Here is a 16,402-nt window from a genome sequence, read left to right on the forward strand (position 1 = left end):
GAGGACATAAGCGGCTGGGTGGGCCATGCTGTGGTGCACTGCCCCGACCAAACCTAAGGAGTTTTAATCGACTGGGGTTCAAATGCCTGGGGCCAACTCAGGGGAGCATTAACCATATTCCTATTTCCCTCTGAAATAGCACTGTTGCCATTTTTTTTTACTATGATGAAAACTTACATACTTGCTTAAATCTGGCACTGAAGAGCTGTTTTCTTCTCACGAGCTGCCATCTGCCATGTTTTCTGATTCAGAGAACTCTTTCTAAGAGGTACAAAGCAAGTATAAAATCTGAGATCATGGGAGGCTACTGGAACCTGGGCTGAGCTCACCAGCATGGATACACTGAGGAAGACCAAGTGACAGGCGAGGCTGAGGCTGGCCAGAGCATTGCTGCTTGCTGCCCCCACCTCCCTCCTCTGGCACGCACAGACCTCAGAGTGGGATGGCGGTGCTGCAAGCAAGAGCAACAAAAAGGAAAAAGAGATGAATATTTTTCTTACAATAGTTGCAGATTTCCTAATCCCATGTCCTCTGGACCACCTTGAAGGTGCTCTGAGTCTGTTGAGCATGGGCTAAAGCAAGCGTGTTTCATGACACAGAGAAGCCTGAGCTGTCTCGCATTGCAGGAGCAAGCAGACCTTCCTGAACCACTAATGAGCAAATAATTCACTTTCAACTACAAATAGACAGTCTTGTGTAAACTCACAGAATGATCCTAGACTGTACATGAGCCAAAAGCCATAAATGCTCTGCGCTATGTCTTGACAATAAAGCTAACGTACATGGCTTGCTTCATCAGAGAGCGCAGAGCCTTGTTAGCTCAAGCATCCTTCAGCAGAATTTCGAAAGACTTGGATTACACTCTGTGAAAGCCCTGGCACCATGTCTGCTAAATGACATGGCAGTTTTTACACTTGCTGCAACCGCTGAAGTAATTTCCTCCTTTGCAAGGCCACACTCTGTAACACAATGCAGCTGGAGAAATCAATATTATCAGTGCTCCACACCAGTCTGTGTGCTGCTTGGGCTCTTCTGAGAGGTTCAACAGCGGTGTGACCCTCTCCAACCCATGCAGAATATATTTCAAACGTAACACACTGCATACCTGGTGAAGCCATGAATTTGCGACAAGAAAACATCAAGGCAGTCCACGCTGGCCAGCTGAATTCCCTAAGTGAGGGATAACAAACGGAGGGATAATGTCAGGAGGAGTTGAGAAGAGTTGAGCCTAATAAAATCTTCAGCCCTGGGGCAGAATACAACTGAGACTAATGCCTCAATAAGACTGGCATTTGTTTCCCAAACATGGACACTTTTCAACACACGGTGTAGGATGGATTATACAGATCACCTCAAGGTTAATATGGGCATTTGTGAGGAAAGAAGCCCCTTCCATCTGTAATCCCAGGAACAAACAGATACAGTCCCTGTGTGTCACAACACAAATCACCTCTCAGTGCCCTTGGGTTTTGCCACATCTCTATTTTTGGGGGGAGAGGAACACAAGGCTTAAGAAAACACTTTTGTGTTTTTTTCCAATGAGAAAATAAGAACTGGTAGGTTCACAATAAATGGATGTTTACTAAATAGAAAGCCATTTATTTGGAGATGTTTCCAGTTTTTAGAAAAAAGCCCCTGTTTCCAGATTCCATGTCTGCATTTCATGGTTCCCACTCTCTCACCTTTTTTACTGTCATTTCCCCCACTGAGGAAAACTAAGGGAGAAAACCAGCATGAAGTTCTGCCCAGATTTAAAGTAACAGTACATTCAGAAAAGCACTCATTTTTTGAAGGGCAATTTTTTTTCCAACAGTTTTCCAACAGAAAAAACAGAGATATCTGCAGAAGGTTAAATACCGTTGGTGTAATCAAACTCAGTGGCTTCACCAGTTTTATTGATGGTTTTGTGATTGCTTCACCTTAGCCAGTTTGGGTTCAAACCACATTTCAAAATCTGGGAATATACCAAGGGCTGTTTGGCTCCTTTCAGAGCAAGGACAGCCCTGAGAGCTGGAGGTCTGAGACCTGCTGGGCTGCTCGAGCCCCAGGAGATCCCTCAGGGCTGGAGGCCCAGGAGGTGGCTGAGAGAGGAACCAGCTATGGGTTACAGACCTCGGGGGATCCCCCCACCGCTGACGTGCAGACCCACATTCTGCCTAGACACGCACCTGGTGGTACCAATGCTTTGGCTCCAGCCCGTATCTAAAACACACAAATCTCCAGAAATCAAGATCTCCGTCTTACCCAGCGCTGCGGCTCATCGTCGTGCTCCCCGCCACGGGTGCTGGTGGGAGGAGAGGTGATCAGCAGCGCGACGGGGGAGCAATCAGGAGGAACAGATCACAACAGACAGCAATCTGGAAATTGTAAAAATGAATAGTTTGTGTTTCACTGATTTTGATGTGGTCGTATCATTTGTAAATTATATACCCAGCTATTTTTCCAGTTAGCCATTATTCTGTCAGGCAATCGGCTGCCAATTCCAGCCCTCCTAACCATATGCACGGCTGTAAACCTTGAAAGCAGCTGTCTCCAAAGCAAGCCAGTTCAGGAAGAATAGGGAAACAAATTACATAAAAGCAGATTAACTTCTCTTTAACTTCCTTTAAAAAATATTTCTTCCCCACAGCCTCTGTAATCCCATTTTTTAAGGGAATTCGGTCTTTTAATTTGTTATACTTACCAGTGTGACTTGAATTTAAAGCTTTATACTTCATGTTTCTGTCCATGGACCTGTTGCAATTATAATCCTCAGGCTTTTCAATGGTGGCAATGGCTCTTTGAGCAGTTTTCAGCCTGTGGCACTGATACTTCCCACAAGACAAAGATGGCCAGGCATGCTCAGTGCATTTAGTTGAGCAGTTCCTTGGTGGGCACTGGCAATATTCAGACAGCCTTGGGGTTTTTGTTTTCTCTTTTAATTTTGAACTGCTTGGACACATAACTCTCCCTTAACATCTCAGAGATGGGCAGGCAAGGCACCGAGCCAGTCGTCTGGGTTTAACTGGGACTGACAAGACAGAAAGATAGCACGTAAGGACATTTCTAACAAATATGGTAATTACAAGGCTTCAAAAAGTGTCATAATTTCTTCCTCAGGCAGCCAACTATTTAGAATAGACTCTTAAAATAATGGCAAAATGCTTCTGTGTCCACACCAGTCTTCATTATCTACAATAAACCTAACTAAATGCAATGTAACCTCCTACATCCTCTCCATTGTGCTCTAAAACCTTTATTTTTCTGTCTGAAAGATAAAAAATACAGAGAAGAGCTTACCAGGTTCCTAAATGAGTAAGGAACATCCCTGCACAGTGGGTGCCGCACACCGATGGCAGCATGACCACTAGGGTGAAGTCAGGGCACCCCAGCAGCTGAGCGGGGTCTGGCCACAGTTTGGGCACCCCAGGGCTGCACAAAAGGTCACAGAACTTCAAATCAGGCGATAAGAGCTTTGTCTAGAGGATGTCTGACTTTATCCCTAAGTTATTGTGAAGAGAAGGTCAAAGGCGAAGGCCAGGTGATGAAGGAGGGCCAGCCCTGGTGTGGGACCATGGAAGGGTGAAGCGCCCACAGAGCCCTACCTAAAATGAGGGTGCAGCATGGGAAGATGAGGGTCCTGGGGGGCGCATCGCTGCAGTCCCAATTATAAGCAGGAGTGCAGTTGGAAAGTGAGGAGAATAGCAGAGGAGATGGCGTTAGAGCCAAGGTTCAGAAAGATGGAGAGTACTCAGAGGTGGGCACAAGGGCTGCTTGGAGCTTGTGGCCAATGTTTACTTATTCTGCCCTCTGTGAAGACCCTCTCTACTTTCGTTACCCAGAGAAAGAACTTGGGGCTTGCAGGAGAGATGCTCTACCGACCCGCGGGCAGCCTGCGCTGCTGCTCCACTGCTGAAACCCCATCGCAGCGGAGGAGCCCCGAGGAAGGAGCCAGGCGTCCACCCCATTTCACTCTGTTGGGCTCAGCACTCCAGGAAAATCGCGTGCAACGTGGGAGGAGAGGAAGACTGCGCCCTTTGGGGAGAGCAAGAGATCAGAGAATTCAAAACTGAATGAGCTCCCTGTGCCCTCTGCAATTAAAGTGAACTTGAAAGAGTTTCAATTTGGTGATATCATTAATTTCCCCTCTTCCTCCTCCCTCCTGCTGCAGTTCAGAAGAGTCCTTTTCAACTGTTTATTGACTGTGTGATGAAAGACTGAGCTGAAGAGACCCTAAGAAAAGGAAAGTTTGAAAAGTTTTCAGCCCTTTCATCAGTTCTTTAAACAATGTTCAGAAAAACATGAGAGAAAGACTGTGTTTGAGAGAAATATTGTAATTAAATCTGTGTGCAGTGGGCTCTGCTGTCCGAATGTGACTCGAATACTTGCAGTCCTATGTTGTGTGAAGATTTAGTTCGTAATTTTGTCACAAACAAGGCTGTTAAGAAACACATTTATACTTACCCAGTTATTCACTTTATTTGCTAAGGAACAAAATTGCTTTGGTACACTATCTAGGTAGGAAATGCAGCATATTATAGTTTAAAAATCAATGTGTGTGCACAGAATGTGTATACGGCATGAAGCCAGGGATTTTGGGGAGCATGGGATGGTACAGTGTGCCAAGCACACCTGAAATAAAACTGGAGTGCAGGGCACCCCATGCATGCATGGGCAGACCCCATGGGCTCTTGTCTCATCCAAGGAGCCTGTGCCTGTCAAAAGAACATGCAGGAATATTTTTTAACATGTCCATCTTTTTATGCCATAATTTCCATCCTTTTCAAGACCACTGAAGGTTTCTGCCCCATTTTTCTTTTCCCGTAATTCCTTACACAGACTTGTCCTGTAGCTGGAGGGCAACTGAGTCTTGATAACTCACAGGATGGGCTTGTAGGTGATAGGAGCAACAGCGGGATGAGTTTCTATACCATTATAACTGGTGTAAAATGCCTTTGCCCGAGTCTACTCAGACAACACAAACAAGCCAATGGGAAGAGCTGCCAAATCTCACTTTTCATGACTCTTAAAATGGAAGAAATACTCAGAAATATCCCAAGCCCATCAAGTTTCCAGGGCACAGTTTGCCCACAAAAAGGATCAAAGACTTCAAACAAGTTTCATTGGCACAGATGGATCAAAGCTGCTTTCAAATTCCAGCCAGCCACAAGGCAGTGACAGGGACCAGTCCCTGATCAAAAGCGTGTGGGCAAACACGTGCGGCTTGCCGGCAACATTTTATCAGAACTTCACTGTGCGACAGCTTTGTTGTCATGGCAAGAGACGAAAGCCTGACAAGGGACTACACGCTCCTGGATGTGGTGGAGGAGGAGAAGCACAGCCACACGTTCCACGGCTACTCATGGGAGTCAGCACTTGCAAATAGATCCCGGCTTCCCACAATTACAATTAAGACGGGAAACCTCCAGAATCACAGACCACGTCACCACACTGCTCTGCAGACACCAAGTGGGAATCCCTGGGGTGAGGCTGCTTGGCTGGCCGTGAGCTGGCATCCCGTGCCAACGGTGACCATCTGACCTGCCTTTGGGACCCGCTGGAGATGGCTCCCCCAAGTATTAATCTTTGTTGAATAAAGCTTTTCTGACATCCTGTTTACATCTGCTGGAGTCTGTTCGTCCACTGATCTAGCACAGTGCTGAAAGCACCTGGCAGTTGTCTACTGTCCCCAAACTTGGCATTAGTCACAAGCAGGGAGCACGAGGGAGCAGCAGAAACTAAAAGGCTGATTGACATCTCTGGGGCAGGACTGAACAGAGCAGGAGGGGTTAACATGGTAATCAAATTAGAAAGCAGTGCTAATTATTTCAGCAATCAAAAGCAATGACTCACCTTTTCAGGCAGCCAACTACCATCACAGACATTTTCCTTGTTTATTTTCTTGTCTTCTTAGACTAGAAGGAGAACGTGGGGGATCCCATTCCTGGCCATCTGGCAATAGTGTGAATAATATGGTAAGAGATATTGTACAGTTGTCTCAGTAACTCCCTTTGAGATGATAAATTCACATGTTCTCATGATCTTAGATTTGATTTTTTCTAGGCTTTACTCACTCATGACTGCAACCCTAAGAGATCTGTCCATTTACAATCCCAATCTCAATCATTTTACTTCAGGTGCCTTATTAAAACTGTGGTTCCCAGACAATAATTTTTAATCAGAATTTAAAATTTTATACAGTGGAGTCATGAGTGGTGGGTCTGGCAACTGCTCACACTTTGACCTGACGGCTGCCTTGAGCATCTGCCCTTGGTGTGACTCAAGGCACTGGTACCTGATGGTGTAAGTTCCCACACAGTTCATGGACTGACCATCAAGGACAAGCTGAAACTTGGCTCTGTGCTTGGCAATACTACATTTTTGCACTAGTGGCTTCCCTAGCACTACAAATTTAAGCCAAATGTGGTAAATTACATAATCACACCACTCTTTGCAGAGAGCAAGCCATGGCTGTCGCGAAACCTGAGTAACGGACCGAGGTCAGCGCGAGATCCCTGACATTCCAGACATGACACTCTCCTTGGCACCTGCAGTTGTCCCTCATGTACTTTTGCCTTTGTCTCAGAAAGACTGAAAAATGAAAATCAGCTCCCATCCAAGTTTACTTCGCCTTCTCTCGTACAAAGCTGCTCTGTAAATTGCCCTCAACGCTGCTGTAGAAATGAGGCAGCTGCTGAGAGCCTGAAGAGCACCGCACGCATGGGAAGCGGTCTCCTAGCAATAAGGAAGATATAAAAGTCCTCAAAATAGCTCCTCCTTCCATTTCTTTTCAGTGACTTATACTGTACAATATGGTTTTGGGGTTGGGGGTTTTTGTCGTTTTAGGTTTGTTGGTTTGGGGCTTTTTTATATATACTTCCTCACAGCAAAACCACTCATCCTGCACGTGTCAGGTGAAATGAGGCAAGGAAAAAGGGGCACGCACTGCCTGCGTTTAAGAACACAGGAACATCCCAGGTGTCCCACAGAAGCTGAATGCATTTCACATTTTCTTGCTGACACAAGAGAACAAGCTGTAATCGCTGCAATGATTTGCAGTTACGAGGCATTTTGCACAGCCTGGGCAGGCTAACCATCTACTCTGCCTGCTACGTCCTACCAACACTTGGTGTTAGATACACTGTAAAACAGAAGGTAAATAGTTTTGAATGTGCCTCGTGTTTGGAATCAGGAACAATCACACTCAAGGCAATGGAGTGATACAGCTCTGAAGTTGGTGTGAGGGAAGAATTATGTTGTCTGACCTGACAGGGGTTTTAGCAGCAGTGGTAAGTAAAAAAAGGAGCAGGTTTCCTTTGCCACTAGCGGATTTATACCATCTCACAGCCAAGCTGCCATGAAGGACTGTGGAACTGTCCAAGACGGCAGTAATTATTTAAAAACCACACAGAGCTGAATGGCCAAATTTGCCTTCAGTCCCAGAAGTACCTAGGCATGGTTCTGAGAACCCCCATAATTTTCTTCTCTTTTTTTTTCCTGCATAATCCTCACCCTCTAATTCTGTTCGAAAGATATCTAAAAATAGTTCCAGAGAAGAACTCTAATGAATTATGCAATGGACATATGCTCTCGCATCAAATCTTGATGTTTACTTCATCTGATGTCATGCAGAAGATTGAAGCTTGGGACTGTGCTGGGAATGATCCCAGATATGCGGTAGGATTCTAGGTCACATCACTTCATCTCTGATCAGGCGTGGGAGCACCTGGGAGAGCAGATGGCTAGACAATACAGCTATCACTGGTGGTTTTAATTTTCCTGGATTAAGAAGCAAGTACTGTGCAAGTAGTTTGATTTGCTAAAGACACAGCAGCAGCCCTGGCACAGGAAAAGCCTTCCAGAGCTCTCATGATGAACCGTGTTCTCATGGAGTTTCTGGTAGGATTGCAAATCTACAGACAACTCATTCACCAGTCACGTTCCAGTTATTTTCATTTTTATCACATATCTCTAAGAAATATCCTGCCAAAAAATCCAATTTAAAATCTATCTTCCAGCCATAAAAAGTGCAGCACGCTTTCTCCCAGCGTGACTGTAAACAAGGGGAGAACAAAAATCTTGAAACCGTTCTGTAATTCTTTGCAACTGCATCTCCTTGCCACTGTGGGTCTGCAGCCTTCAGATCTGTTCGCTGCAAACCTAGGTTGTTTCCAGAGCATCCTCATCCAGCACCGCCTTATTCAGAGAACACACTGCATCCTGCAAACCAGCAGCTTTCTCCCCTTAGTCCTCACCCAGGTGAGCTGGCTGCACGCCACTGAATTAGCTGCTGTCTTCTACACTCTGGCCAAAAATGCAGCTGGCATGAGCTGGGACTACTCATGAAAGTCACAGCTGGCAGCAGCAAGCCCTAAGAACTGTTAATCTTAATGATGATCTCTCACCAGGAGCTTTTGGAGCTGAACTTGGGGGAATCTTGTCCTGAAGAGTACATAAAGAAAGAAGTATTGTCCTGGAAAAAGAACTGCTAGTCTTAACACACTACAATTTCGTTCTGTAAGCAATTAATTAGCTGGTAGTGAAAAAGAGCAGTCTTTCAGAGATGGATACAAGGGGGTAAATTTACTCCTTGTATCACTCTACTGCCTTCCATGGAAATACATTAGGAGTGGTTTTAGTCCAGCGTGAGTGTACAATGTATTGCTACAACTTCATCCTTAAACTACACAGACAGATGTGAAGATTACCACGAGGGTTCCCAGCTTTAGAATTCATAAATTAAATTCTTGGTTCTCTGTAAAAAGGGCATAGCAGGATTATGTGGAGAAAGTTACACATTCTTATACTAAATTTTAGATAGGAGCAGCTTCGAGATAAAATTAACCAGTGGTAGTGAATGTATTATAATAAAACAACACTGATACTAAAAAGGGGAATTACTATCTTACTTTCACACCTATCAAATTTAGAGGAAGAAAAAACCTACAGTACCACTGTGTGTATTATCAGGACAGTCAGTGAGACATGAAACAAGGACAAACTCCATTTGCCTGGGCAAAAAGCCCAGTTTGGAAGTAATTGCTGTAGTGGTGTAGCAGCTGCAGATATAGCCAGATCAAATCCAAAGATCAAATGCTTATTTCATTTTGATAAAAGTCATTAAACCACAAATCAACTTACTTTGGAGTACAGTCAGGACATAACTCTGTATATACCATCTGCACATAACTCTCCCCTAATAAATTAAAGCAGTGACAGCAGCTTTCTTATGTGAAATCCCCAAACTTATATTTCATTAAGTATCAACATTTCTCATTTAGATTTTATTTAGCAGATAAGCCACTGCACCATGTTTAAAATTGGACTGGAGGATTTCAGAGCTGAGGGCATGTGTTGGGACTGTCAGCCTCACCTGACAGCTCAGGACCAGGCTTTTGAAGGCACGGGAGACACCCTTTGAGTCTCATGATGACAGGGAAAGGAATGGCGTCAGGGGCTAACCTGTAAAATTCAGGGAGCACCAAGGAAGCTCTGGAAGCGGGGACTTCTTCAAGGATAGTCAACATATAAGCAAGAGCGCAAAGAGAAAAATAGTCGAATGTGGTGATTGCATTGGAGCAATTTAATTATTAAAGTGCACTTTCTTCAATATATTAACTTAGCAATTTAATCAGTCTTCAGCGAGCTTTTGGCCACCCATTACAGGGCTGCTTAGCAGGCACAGCCTCTGCCCACAACACCAGCCGAACCCCCCAAGCTCCCCTGGGTCGGCAGAGGTTTGCTGCCACAGATACGGGGTGTGAAGGAGGATTTCCCAGCAGCAGCAAGCCTTCTACTTCTGTCTGCTTCCATTTGAAGATCAGAGACCTCATTCATTATATCATTCCCATACAGACTGTGATGCTACTGCACATCGTGGCTTCCCAAGGGGATGATGTAGGTTGTGCTGTAGAGCCATTACAGTTATGTACTTATATACTTATATAAGCATACTTTCTATACCTATTTAGGCTTGCCTAAACTCATATGGGCTTGTGAAGAATAATTTAGGACTCTTTTATGGGAGTCAAATTATAAGAGTCCCACCCTTTTTGAATAGCATTGTATTCTCCTTTTTAGTTAATCAGAATTTTATCAGACAGATTTTATGCCAGAATCTGACCCGGTTATCTATATCTACAAAACAAATTTTGGCTTTCATGCTGTGATTACAGCAATCAATCTCAAACTCTCATTGCCTATTAACTTAATAGATTGTTATGGATGTCTGGACTTGCAATTCTAATACCACTAACGCTCATCAAAACTTAGAGATCAATGATCAAAACCTCACCTTAATAAATTAATCCGTTTTTTAGACTAGGAATCAATTTGTTGATTTACTCCTAATACACCTCCCACAAAAGGTAATCCAAAGTTACCTGTGCCCTTCAGAAAATTGCTGTATTACTGACTGATGGATTGAGAGCTAAGAAGATCATTATTAAATTCATGATTAACAAAAAGTTATCAAGACAATGCTAGCCCAACTAATGGATAGATCATGAAATTTTCGGATCAGTTCTTTTTTTCATGGCAGTTCTTTCTCATATTTACCTGCTAAGGACAAAAGGACTCACCTACTCATCCTATGTTGAGCTCCCCCCAATTCCTGGGACGGTGTCCTGTCCTCTGCAGAGAACCTGCAGAAAAGCTTCTTTTGGGTTGAGGAAACAAATACTCATTTTTCACAGTCCTCTGCTGTCCCACATAAATTCTTTTTGTGAGTCTCCATTCCACCTGCATTAATGAGTTGATCGGAAATTTTTGCCATATAAGTGGGAATTACTTCTAATCCTTAAATTATTAGAATTAGCATCCAGGAATGATTTTTGAAGATAAAAAGAAAAGTTTTAAATGAGTTTTGAAATATTCTTCTGAAAACTAATATCATAGCATAACTATTGGATTTTTTAATAAAACCCCATCAATTTGAATTAATATATTTATATTAATGGATTCTGTCTATGCTAAGCCTCGAGATGTTCTTACTTCAAGCCAAACTTTTCAAATATTAACCAGGAAGAAAGGGAGTTAGTCTACAACACACAGTTATCAGGAGACCAAGGCAAAGTTAGTCTACCAAAGGTGATGATATTAATAATGACATTTATGCTGCAGGAATTTAATTAGACTGAAAAAGAATTTGTAGTAAAGATGTCACAATAACTCAAGACAAAATGAAAATCAGTCCAAAGGCATTCAGTCTTTAATTAGTTTGGGAGTAGTAGATTAAAGATAAAGTTAGAAAAAGTGGTGGAGTGACTGGCTATTAGGGGCCACTAGAACGTATAATGTCACATTAGATTTTTCACTTTTTGATGCTTTTAGATAAGACCAAGTGCAAAGTATTTTAAAAAATACAGGAGCTGGGTTTTTTTCATTCCTCAAAAGATCAAACACTTTGGCTTTTAAACAAAACCAATGACAGTCACAAGCCTTGGCTGTTGACACTGATTTTTCTCCTAACATGATGAAATAATGAGCTGCCTGACACTGTGGTTATATATGGAAAATGACAACTCTGTGTACAGACATCATTCAGTTTATGTGCACTGCCTTTTGAAAAACAAGGGGAAAGAAGGTGTTTCTGATCATCCACAATAAGGTACTTCCTTAGTTTTGGCTCATTCTGTGCAAAACACATGAAAGGACTAATGAAGCAGAATGTTCATTTAAGAACTAGGAAGATTTTCAAGCTTCATTGATTGATCTGTGTGTGTCCACATTTAGGTAAGAAGAAAAGGAATCTATGAAAAACATCTTGCAGCATCAGTAAATAGATTGTAAAGCCGTGAGACTCTGGTAGAGCTTTTCCAGCTGAGCCCTCACATCCTGCCTGGCTTTGGGATGCCAATGCCATCAACGTCAGGGGGACCTGGCTGCTTCCCACCCCCACTGATGTCAGCAGCAAACTCACACTGATTTTCAACTCGAAGCTCACAACACAATATACTGACAAAGCCAAAACAGAAACCAAACACCTAGGTCATTCAAACGACCTCTTTTTATGTTCTTATTAAAGGAAGAGACCTGAAGGAGGAAGTAAGTTCATCCAGACTGAAATCCTGGGAAGCTGCCATCCCTGCGCAGGGCATTATCTGTTCAACATCCCTGGGACCCTCTGCCACGAATCCTCCCCCTCCCTTAGGTACCAAAACAAGTCAGGTAAGTGGCCCATCCTTCAGCTTCCAGTACTATTCACTTAAAATGAAAAGTAGGGAAAAACCCCACAGAAAGGACAGTAACATACTGTCCGCCTGATTTGGTGAAGGAACCTTAACCTTGCATCCTGTGCAATGGCTTTAATGACCTGTACTGATTTCACACAACACACTTTCTTCTCTTTTATCCCAAGTGGAACAGACTCAGCAGATTAGGGAAATTCAAAATTAGGAAGAAAATGCATCTAGTAGAAAAATCTAGCATTCCATTAATTGTAAACAACCTAATAGTAATAGCGGAGTCTATTTTGAGAATGTTAGTCAACTATATTCCCACTTCAAACAATTTCTGCAACAAACCCTACCTAAAACGAGCACAGCAAACAAAGCAAAACAGCAGCTCTCCCTAATTTGCATTCAAAGCGGTTAATTTACTGGATTGACTAATGGATTGCTTGTATTGTAAACTTCATGCAACCATATCAATACTCATTTCTCATCTAAAGAAATACCCAACAGCCATACTAGGTTCCTGTCCGCACACTGCATCCCTCTGAACACCCACAGTGCCTCATTAGCATCAACACACTGTAGCTTAAATAAAAGCAAACCTGCACTTTCCTAACATTAGGAGTATGGTTTTGAATCGTCCGTCTTCAAAAATTCCTCCCTTTGCCCTTACTCAAGGACAGAGACATTTCCCCCATCTTTCGGCTAGCTTAAAGTGCTGCTCTCAGCCGTTCAGTGCACGGTGCATATGGTGCTCCCCACGCCATTTCCCACTGCAATCTTTCTGCCACTTTCCTCGCTGGCCTCGGGCTTTCTGTACAGGTGCTGCAGCAGACTGCTTCTTTACTGCTGATTTGTGCTGTCATTATTCACTCACTCTGCTCTTCTCTTTGGCTCAAGCCAGGCTGTTTTCTTCTATGCTGGATTGTTAAACCAAAGTAAGAAGAGCATCCTTCCAAAAAAAGGCAGTGTGAAGTCAGACTTTTCTTTCGACCTTCCATAGGGTCAAAATAGGTTGAAGGTTTTTTCACCTGTATTAAAATTTTTCATTATGGAAAGGAATAATTTACGTTACATATATCATCAGTATGAATTTTCTGCTGTAAATTTTGAAGTACAATTCCCACAGCAAATGAGAGGGATTTTGTTTCACCCATGCATGAGACAGATTACAGTTTCTTCAAACCTCACTTTGTTTTGGTTTCTTTATTAGAATCAAGAGAGATTTCTGAGTGAGGAGCTAAGCCAAAGTGTCAGTGGGTGGGTAACTTGCAGGGAGTCAGCATTTATACCCATCTCCTCCAGGTCACATCTCAACAGGCAGTGATGCTGGTCCAGCAGTGGCACAATGGTGCTCAGCTGTCCAGGAATCTTAGCAGGATTGAGAAAAGGACAATTCTACCATGAGTAGGCAGGGAAGAGGGCAAACACAGCAGATGGCAGAGAAGAAGAAACACAGTGGCTTGTGCCGGATGACTAGCTGTCAGTTAGCATTTCTGGAAAAAAACAGATGAATTGCCATATAATTACATGCATCCCTCATACTTTGTCTTCCACCCTGTAGGGAGAATCCATCTTTGTAACCTTTGGAGGACTAGAGGCATAAAAAGACAGGTGCCACACCAGCAAGGCCCACTGGCCAGCTTCTGATAAAAGAAATCAGCTTGTGCCATGCTCGGCAGCGGCTCCTTCGCTGCCTGGTTTAAGGGAAGCACACAGTTCTCTCCCCCATCCTGCCACCTGGTCACCACAACATGTCACCCAGCCAACACTGAGTGTACCCTTGAAAACCCACTACACTCAGGCCTTGTACTTTTAATGTCAAAGTCCAAGTCAGAGCAGAGAGTTTAGAGTTTACACTCTTTAACATCTTCTGTGAAATTAATTACTGGTCATTTGACAAAATGAATAGACCTTATAACGAGGTTTCTAAAAATGCAATTTCTGTAATTCTTTAAATTACTTTCTGTACACAGTATCAAATTCTTTCCTGCCTTACACCTCTTCTAATGCTGTACTCAGTGAGCATATGGCAGGGAAGAATTTAACCTCTAATATATAAGTGGCATACACTTATTTCCCTAGGGAACTGACCCAATCTAGACCACTGGCTATTTATAACACATTCAAAAATAAATCGCAAGGCAAAAGGGTAGGAAGGCTGTTAAGAAAGGCTGTATTTGTTGATAAAGCTAGAAAAAAGTAATATAGCTATGGATTCCCATACAAAGTTACTGTCACAGTATGCTGTAAATTTTAAATTATTACTAAACCCATGTGTTACTCACAACTAAGGCAACTCCCTGCAATGGGCCGCATAGTCAGAGCAAACCACCCCCACTGCACACTCATCAGTCCAACCCTGAACAACTTCCTCCCTCTTTGGCCTACGGGATTTAAGGGCATGGCTCAGGACTAGTTCCCTCCTGCATGAGATGGCCTCATCTGCACTCACACCCGCTGGGACCCGACCGGCAATCCTAGGGCAGAACGGTGACGTCGGTCCCAGATAGCTGAGCTGATACCAGGGATGTTTCACAGCTCACTGGAGCCGTGAGACAGCATGATGATGAGAATATGCATTGCATCCATGGCAGCAGCCCTGGAGAGCTTCCTCTTGGAGGGGACTAGCTGGCTCGTTTCAAAACAGCATCTTAGCATGGACAGTCAGACGGCGAGGACCAGGAGCAAACAACAGAATGAAGTTATCTGGCAACACAGATGGGCCCTGAGTCATTTCTTGGATCGGGTCTTCAAACACCGTGTGACAGTCAGAGCTCCAGTCAGGCTTTGGAAGAGCTTCACAAGGAGCAGACAGTGGGTAAATGTGCCAAATATCCTCTCACCTTCTAACTGTCCCGTTTTCCCATTGCTTAGTCTTGCCTGTTGCTGCAGTTGCTGTCAGCCAACCACATGGGCCTGTGCTGCAGCTCTGGAGACAGTACTGGTGGTGTGAGGACACTGGAGAGTTTTTATTAAAAAAAAGTCTAGGATAGTTGAGGAAAGCGAAGTTTAAGCTGAATCTGATGGATAATCTTTCTGAATAACATCTGCATTTGGCCTGGAGCAGAGGAAAGCTTAGAAATTGCCAACCATTAACTCTCATGAATACAGATTTCCAAGCATTCCTCATAAGCCCAGAGCATCACCTCCTAATGGAACTACTTTTTGCTCTGCAACATCCAAAGTAGGCAATCGCTGCAGAAGGTGGTCGCGGGCAACACCTACCCAGGGTGATGCATCTCGGCATCTCAGACTCGGTGGGTGCACGACATGTGGGACACACACTTAGGGCTGGCAGAGACTCCTGCAGCCAGAAGGGAAGAGACGTCGTTTCAAAAACAACTACAATTCTTTCATTCTCTCCTTGTTCTTCTGGATAGCTATAAGCAGTTGTCCCTTTTCATTCCCCTTGCCAACTTTTATCAGCAGAGAAAACCACTGAAGAATGACACTTGAACAGAGAGACAGCTTACCTGCACCAGCAAAGCGAGACTCAAAGTCACTGCGCTGACTTCTTATGATAAAATATTGATAAAAAATACTATAACATAAGAAGTTTAAAATCACTCAGTCCTTTATACACAAATCTTTTTTGTTCAACTGTAGCCTAGCAATATCAGATCACTTTTCTAACTTACATATGAGTAAAAGTGACTTTTCAAAAAAGGAAAACATATCTTGTGAAAAATTTCAAAATAATTTAATTTTTTTCAATTTGCAAATTTTTTTTTCATCTGTCATTTTCAGCAGTACATTGTGAAACAAAGGATATGAGAAAATGTCTTTATATTCTGAAGACATTATAACTTTTTAATCTTCTGTTCTTTTTCCTGTGCAAAAAGGAATAAGAAATAAAATAAATTGGAAGAAGTATTTTCTTGCACTAGAATTACTCAAAACCGTGATTGATGTTTTTCTAACAGGAAAACCTGAAGAAATCAAAATGTTTTTGTGATCCATTGATTGAAATAATATGCTGACAAAATAGTTTTTCAGTCACAAGTTTTCACTGGGTCTGATTAACATGGTACATTTATGTTCAAAAACTTGTTTCTAGAGTATCAGAAGGCCAGAGGGGTTTGTCTCACTTTTTTTCAGAATAAACTCTATATATCCTTTGAGGTCTTTGCAGTCACTTTACGGAGCTACGTAAACTCTTTGCCTATCTTAGATGTGCTGAACTGACACGTTCCCTAACCGTAGGGTCATGGCACAGCTCCAGACTCCAGCCTGCAGAGGTTTCTCAG

The 16,402-nt window shown here is 43.1% G+C and overlaps 1 long non-coding RNA gene across 1 annotated transcript; it reads right to left on the minus strand.

Annotated features, from left to right (window-relative positions):
• Nucleotides 1-2,689: 2,689 nt before the first annotated feature.
• On the minus strand, nt 2,690-10,787 carry LOC113485033. Its single transcript, XR_003399339.1, has 5 exons — nt 10,560-10,787; nt 9,442-9,487; nt 5,833-5,931; nt 3,280-3,411; nt 2,690-3,010 (listed from the first exon to the last, which is right to left on the minus strand). It is a non-coding gene; the product is annotated as an uncharacterized LOC113485033 (long non-coding RNA).
• Between the last annotated feature and the right edge of the window lie 5,615 nt (nt 10,788-16,402).

The sequence above is a fragment of the Athene cunicularia genome (assembly GCF_003259725.1).
Source record: "Athene cunicularia isolate RWA chromosome 12 unlocalized genomic scaffold, athCun1 chr12_part1, whole genome shotgun sequence".
NCBI classification, from domain to species: domain Eukaryota; kingdom Metazoa; phylum Chordata; class Aves; order Strigiformes; family Strigidae; genus Athene; species Athene cunicularia.